Source organism: Cololabis saira, chromosome 9 (assembly GCF_033807715.1).
Source record: "Cololabis saira isolate AMF1-May2022 chromosome 9, fColSai1.1, whole genome shotgun sequence".
Lineage (NCBI taxonomy): Eukaryota > Metazoa > Chordata > Actinopteri > Beloniformes > Belonidae > Cololabis > Cololabis saira.
The window spans coordinates 14,772,357-14,779,752 of NC_084595.1; positions in this window are offsets into that span (position 1 = coordinate 14,772,357).

Genomic DNA, 7,396 nt, shown 5'->3' on the forward strand with positions numbered 1-7,396 from the left:
GCTGCCTAAAACTCACTTCCACGGTGTGACACAGACCATCATTCCAGTCCGTCGTAAGACCTTTTTAATGATGTCTTTATTCCTTACCTGGTTTAGTTTAGGTATCAAAACGGCGTCATTGTGGTCAGGAAATAATGAGTGTTTGACGTAAGAAGGACAGGACGAGACACCAGGCTTCTTATTCTAAAAGTTAACGTTATACAAGTCAATTAACAATCTTCTTGGGCAGCTGAGCCTCTGCCGTATCGTCTTTGTTCTCTATAAACGTCTCATCTTCATCTTAAATCTGTTGTGGATGTCATGCTGCCGAGGCCCAGTTCATTTCAGATGCAAGCACAGACAGACAAACAAACACTCAGCCAGACACACCCACCAGTGTTTACTTTTTTAACGCTCATCAGGCGTCAGATCCAGGGCATCCCACAGATAGGGAATTGTTCTTTTCTTTTTCTTCGTGAAAGAGCAGTTGCCGAGAGATAGGGGCTTCGTTTTTTACCGCTGCTGCACTCCATGAAGCCAAACTAATGATCAAAACTCCGAGCTGCTCAAAATCATCCTTCACCCCACATTGTTTTTTTATTTATTTATTTATTTATATATATATATATATATATATATATATATATATATATATATATATATATATATATATATATATATATATATATATATATATATATATAGGAGCTGATTGTAAAGATGAAGGGCGCGTGTGCCAGCAGGTGCGTTTCTGTGGGCGTTCGCTGTTAGCAGTATCTCCACGCTTGCCTCCACATCCTGCATGAAAGCACGTGATCGCTTTAACACGTGTGCTGAGGGCAATGGTGGGGAACTACGTGGTGACCAGCGGGTGGCGACCTTCGTGTCGTTTCCTCTTCAGCATCATTCAGATAATAGTTCGGATTCAGCCGTGGCTCATCGGCCTGCACGAAGCAGCACTTTGAAACAAAAACCAGCGTGAATATCAGCTTAATGATCGACCGTGTAACATATGGATGTGTTAACGGTTTTTGTGGAAACTGGTCTTCGAGGGTGAGGAGCAGGGAGGCAGCGGCCACGGTCATCTGGTCGTGTGGACAGCTTTATTCAGTTAGAAACGAGATTGGCAAAAACACCACAGAGTCACTGTTGACAGAAGAAAGTAGTCATTTCAGAGATGTGAAGCATGTGATGTGTTATTTGCTTTTCTTTTTCAGCCCTTCCTGTCACAAAACCTGCGAGAGATATCCCCGCTCTGCTGCACATATTCATCCAGGAGATCCGGCAGTGATCTCTGGGTTCACAGCGCGGCGATGGCGCTGATGGAGATGGCACGATGCTCTGCTTTGGTGTGTGAAATAAAAGAGTTTCACATCACGCAAACTTGACTGCAAGCAGAACAGAAAAGGAAAACTTTCCATCTCCCTCTTCTTCCCTGAGCTTTTGATCATATGCGCTCCTGCCACTCTATATAGGGCGACGAGATTAGTCATTGCGGAGCCCATCTGTTCTCTTTGCGACTCGTTTGTTTACCCACTGGTTCGCATCAGGGCTTCAGGCAATCAGGGGGGTTCCTCCTGCGTGGGAAGGGGCCTGGGCGTGAGGTTAACATAGCTCAGTGATTCATCACATTTCTCACTAAGTAATGGTGATGAGCAACACAGATTCCTTCCACTGCTGACGGTAATAAAAAGGGCAAAGTAATGGAGAAGGGAGCTGCAGCCGACCAAATAAAGTTACGTGGCAGCACGATGCTTCTGAGCAGGACGAACACGTGCCAATTACCAGCCGCCTTTTGACAAGACGAGCAGCCTGCGATCGCTGTCAGCAGGGAAATAGCTTTGTCCATGTACAAGACCACGGCTTGACAGACAGGTGTTGATAGGATGCAAGCCTGAATTAGCTTCACGCAGTAAACGAGCGATATAAACACAGTTAATAACAGCGAAACTCACAGGCAATTACTGTAGCTTCTTGTTTTCTTATTTATTTCCAGCAGCATTGTCATTGTTCAGCTTCCTTTTTGTGTGTACTGGTCAGTGCACACAGTTTTATCATCTATACCAAAATTGTCTTAGAGCTTCTGAGAGGTCAGGAGGTCCTGAAACAAGAAAGTAGTGAATGCAGCATGTGGTTCAGCATTGTCCGTCTAAAAAACGCAAGGCCTTCCCAAAAAAAAACATGTGGTCCGGGTGTTTCTCTAAAGTCTGCCTTTCAGCACTGATGTTTCCTCATCAGGTTGAAAAACCTAATTCTGAAAGGCTCTACTGCACCTAAACACCATCAATGAGAATGAGAAGGTGTCCAAACTTTTGGTATGCACTGTATAATGAATGTCTGCCATCTCTGAAACAGATTTTTCTGAACTACATATAGAGGAATGTAATACTACAAACTATGTTATTCAAACTAAAATAACTAACTTTTTAAACTACTGTCTCCAGGAAGTTTGTTTTTTCTCAGTTTCTGTGGCATCGAGTGAAGAGTGAGGACCGGGGACCAGTCCACTGGTGACCGGTCCACTGGTGACCGGTCCAGGCTGGAGGACCGGGGACCAGTCCAGACCAGGGGCACCTCCAAAGATTTTTCATAGGGGTGGCCAGATGGGGCCACTTAAATTCTTGGGGTGGACGACAAAACTAAAAGCCATAATTACAGGATTTTATTATACTGTACTTATACAGTATATACTTGTAATATACAGGCTCAGAAATACTTAAAGAAACGCCAACTGATATGCATTTGGCCCAAATGATTTGGGATGAAACGTATAACTGACGATAGAATCTATGTGACCGGCAAGTTTTTTTTTTTTTTAATTGAGGCAAGTGGGGTGGCCAGCAAATTTGTAAGGGGGGCCGTGGCCACCCCTGGCCACCCCCTGGTGGCGCCACTGGTCCAGGGTGGAATGACCATTGACCAGTCCAGGCTGGAGGAAATTATTCAGTGAAATATATGTGCTTTAATGAGAACAAAGCAGAGACTTTTCTGACTTGTTTCATATTTTCTTTTTGAGTGTAATTACTTGGGTTTGGGTGTACCTTCCTCTTGAGGGTGACCAATTATTTTTCACGGGGAACGTCGGTGTCTTGCACAAAGCTAACAACCCTTCCTCTTCGCCTGACATGCAAGCCACGCTATGCTCAGATGTTGGAATAAAATATTGACAAGATGTCATGCAGCATTTTCACTGAGCTACGCTGCGCTCGTTATCCTGGCTGACCATGTAGAAATGATTTTGTGATTATGGTGCAATGTCAGGAAACCCAGTCCGCCGTCTACTCGTGGAGGCCTCTCTGTTCTTTATCTCCATCTTTTGAATACATTTTGTAATATTTGCACAGAGGAGCTAAAGGATTTCAACATCTTAGGTAACCTGTTGACCGTGCTGTAACTGAAGCCACGGCCCTGTGTGTGGTTATGGTCAAACAGCAGCCAGGAGTCGGGGAGGCAGTACCATTCCCTCTGTTGCTAGGACACTGAAGGATCATCTGACTATTTGTGGCTGACTAACTTCCAGAAGTGAGAGCTTGGAAAAGGCTGTGAAAAGTTGAGGTGTGGGTAAAGAGAGAACAATGCGCTGATTAAATGAAAAACTCCCCCTCTGTGTTTTTTTTTTTGTTAAGTCTTTTTTTGATAACCCTCTCCAAGTTCTCATGGAGTGAAATAAAGCTCCGATATGATCCCTTCTTTGAGCATGCGGTTGTTGAACCGAATGAGGACGGGCACAGTTTTCGGTAATCTCTCAGTTTGCCGCACAAAGATAAAAATACACGATACTCCTGGACGGCTCAAAGCCGCAGCATTCCTCGCTATCAGTTCAAGCGTAAGCACACAATCCCTGCTTCAGCTCAAGCGACGGCTGGGATGCGGTAATAAGCCAATCCATCCATTTTTAACGGAGAAAAAACAAAATCTTTTCAAAGTTCCACATTTGAAATGTAATGTTGTGTATTCAGGTCAGGGGCTGTCGCAGCGCGATGCAGCTCTGCTGGAAGAGCCCAGACTGCCAAGCACGCCCCATTTAAAAGACAGACGCCCCAATAAGTGTTTCTATGTGTGGAGCATGTGGAACGAGAAGAAGCGGCATCCCACACCATAGTGGATGGTGTAGTGTTAACATTCATAGATATTGTATATTTAAAAACATTAAAAATTTTGTTTCGAGTTAAGAATAATAGCCTTCCTGCTTGTTTTCAGCATTTCTTTAAATTAAGAGAAACAAATTATAATTTAAGAAGGCTGTGGGTCTTTGAAAGATGTCGTGTGAGGACTAATGTTAAACATAGATGTGTTTCATTTTTGGGAGTCAAATTATGGAATCAACTTAGTGATGAAGTGAAACTGTGTAAATCTCTGTTGAATTTAAAAAAAATATTGAAAAGTAAAATAATTAAGGATTACAATGCTAAATGATTGGAGTATAATTTGGTTAAGCAGAACAATTTAAAGGGAAATTTCTCTTTTTGTTTCTTTTCATATTGCAGATAATCTGGGTGTTCTGTTGGAAAGTACAGGGTAGGCAAATATAAGCTTTGGCTTCAGCCTATTCCTTTTTCGGTTACAGAGTTTATTATTATTTTTTGTGTGAAACTGATGAGTGTAAACTTGTATGAAAGTGTTTTGTCATTTACACACACACACACACACACACAGTTTGAATTGCAAATAATGTAATGTAACCGAAATAAACAATTCATTCATTCAACATTCTTTAGATAAAGGTAAATCAGCCTAGTGATTTATATGAGCTGTTATTCATTTCACAAGATGAATAATAATAAGATCCCCATGATAAGAAAGCTTGTCGGTCCACCTTTAGCAATAGTAGTCAGCATGTCCCGTAGGACTTCATCAGTCTCTCACATCTGTGTGGAGGAGTTTCGTTCCCTTCTTCTAATCAACTTCTCTTCAGTTCAGTGAGGTTTTTGGGGCACTGTTTTTATTTTTTATGCAAAGCTCTCCTCAAGTTCCAGAATAGGATTTGATTTGGGTTGAGGTCTGAACTCCGACTGGGACGTTCCAAAAACCTGGTTCTTTTATTTTTCTAATCATTCTGGTGTGGATTTGTGGCCACGCTTTGGAGCGTTTTTTAGCTGTGCACAGACGGCTGCACATTCAGCTCTTGAACTCTGATATCCAGGAGTTCATGGTCGACTGCAGAACTGCAAGGTGGCCAGGTCCTGTAGTCGCATAACAACCCCCGTATCATCACACCGCCACGGCTGTGTTTTGTATTTCTATTTACTTCACATGAGGTGTCTGCTGAATTTTCTTTTTGGCAAAATGTGCCACGAGGCATTAGGGCCCAGCAACACTACTGTGCAACACTACTCTGCTCTCTTGTGGTTTTGTTTTTTGTTTTCCAGATCCAGTTTTGTGAAAATTGGTTGTTTAGAACCGAATCTTTCTCCTGACAAACCTTCCAAGCAATATATACTGAATGTAGTCCTGCTGTCATGGACTGTAACATTTAACATTTTGGGGATTACAGAGGTGGGCTTGGGCTTGAAGGACCCAGGTTTAAATCCCAGAGTTGGCAACTGAGGTGAACCAGTGTAGGCCTCTGAGCAAGGCCTTTAACCCCCAAACTGCCCCCCCAGGAGCTGGAAAAATGGCAGCCCACTGCTCCTAGTGTAACTAGTGATGGGTTAAAAGCAGAGGAATCATTTCGGTGTGTTTTGTACAATCATATTAGGTACACCTGTCCAACTGCTCCTTAACACATATTTCTAATCAGCCAATCACATGGCAGCAATTCAATGCATTTACGCCTGTAGACATGGTCGAGACGATCTGCTGCAGTTCAAACCGAGCATCAGAACAGGGAAGAAAGGTGATTAAAGTGACTTTGAACGTGGCATGGTTGTTTGTGCCAGACGGCCTGGTCCGAGTATTTCAGAAACTGCTGATCTACTGGGATTTTCACGCACAACCATCTCTAGGGTTTACAGAGAATGGTCTGAAAATGAGAAAATATTCAGTGAACGGCAGTTCTGTGGACACAAATGCCTTGTTGATGCCAGAGGTCAGAGGAGAACGGCCAGACTGGTTGGAGCTGATAGAAAGGCAGCAGTAACTTAAATAACCGCTCGTTATAACCGAGGTCTGCAGAAGATCATCTCTGAACGCACAACCTGTGGAAGAACAGGAAACTGAGGCTACAATTCACACAGGCTCACCGACACTGGACAACAGAAGGAAAAACGTTGGTCAGATGAGTCTTGACTTCTGCTGCGACATTCAGAGGGTCGGGTCAGAGTTTGGAGTCAACAACATGAAAGCATGGATCCATCCTGCCTTGTATCAACGGTTCAGGCTGGCGGTGGTGTAATGGTGGGGGGGATATTTTCCTGGCACACTTTGGGCCCATCACTACCAGCTGAGCATCATGTCAACGCCACAGCTTACCTGAGTATTGTTGCTGACCATGTCCATCCCTTTATGACCACAATGTACCATCTTCTGATGGCTACTTCCAGCAGGTCCTTGAACCATTAGCAAATGTCACTCAGTTTAAAACGCTGATCTCCAATTTGTTTGGAAACAGTTTTATAACTCTTTCAGTAGCAACAGATGCTCCTCTTCAGATCAGTGCTTAAATTATTCCCTCTTGGCATTGTGTTAACATACACCTGAATGCTGTACCAGTTTTCTGGCAGAAACATCTGTTTTTATGGAGGTCTGCACACCAGCTAATGACGACTTCATCAACGACTGATGATGAACAGCACCTGGCTCCAGTGTACCCTCTTAAATCCTCTTGAAATATGAAGGGGTACTTAGTATTGCCATCATGATTTTTTTTTTTTTAAATAACAGTTGCCTGATGTTTATGCAACTCATCCGATGACCCATTAAGATCCGATGTTTTTATACACACACACGTTATAAGATTAAAAGATAGGATATTTATTTAGCATGACAGTATGTTGATTACAACTCTGCTTGCTTTAATGCTCACAAAAAATGGATGATAATATGCTGAAGTCCTGCTGGTGCCGACAGTCTTTTATAGCAGAGCTTCTGCAGTCATTTTGACGCTGTAATGTGTCCTCTAAATGAACTGAAGCCAGCTACAAAAACTCCAGCTCACAATAAGGAAGGATTTTTACGCCAAATGTATACCCAAGGGCACAACTTTAAATCAAAATGACTGGAATCTTAAATAAACCAACAGAATGGAGGAGCAGTGACAGCTATGTGGTGCTCTGGCACAGAAAAAAATTGAACAGCCACTAAAATCTCTTTTTAAATAATGATTAACGCATCCAATTTCTGCGATCTGTACTGAGTGTAGCATCATGGGTAATTAAATGATGGTCTACAGAGCCCTGAAATGACAAGGCCATAATTAACACAAAGCCTGGTTTCCCTCTGACTCAGAAATTATCAATAACGATGCAGAACATGTTTC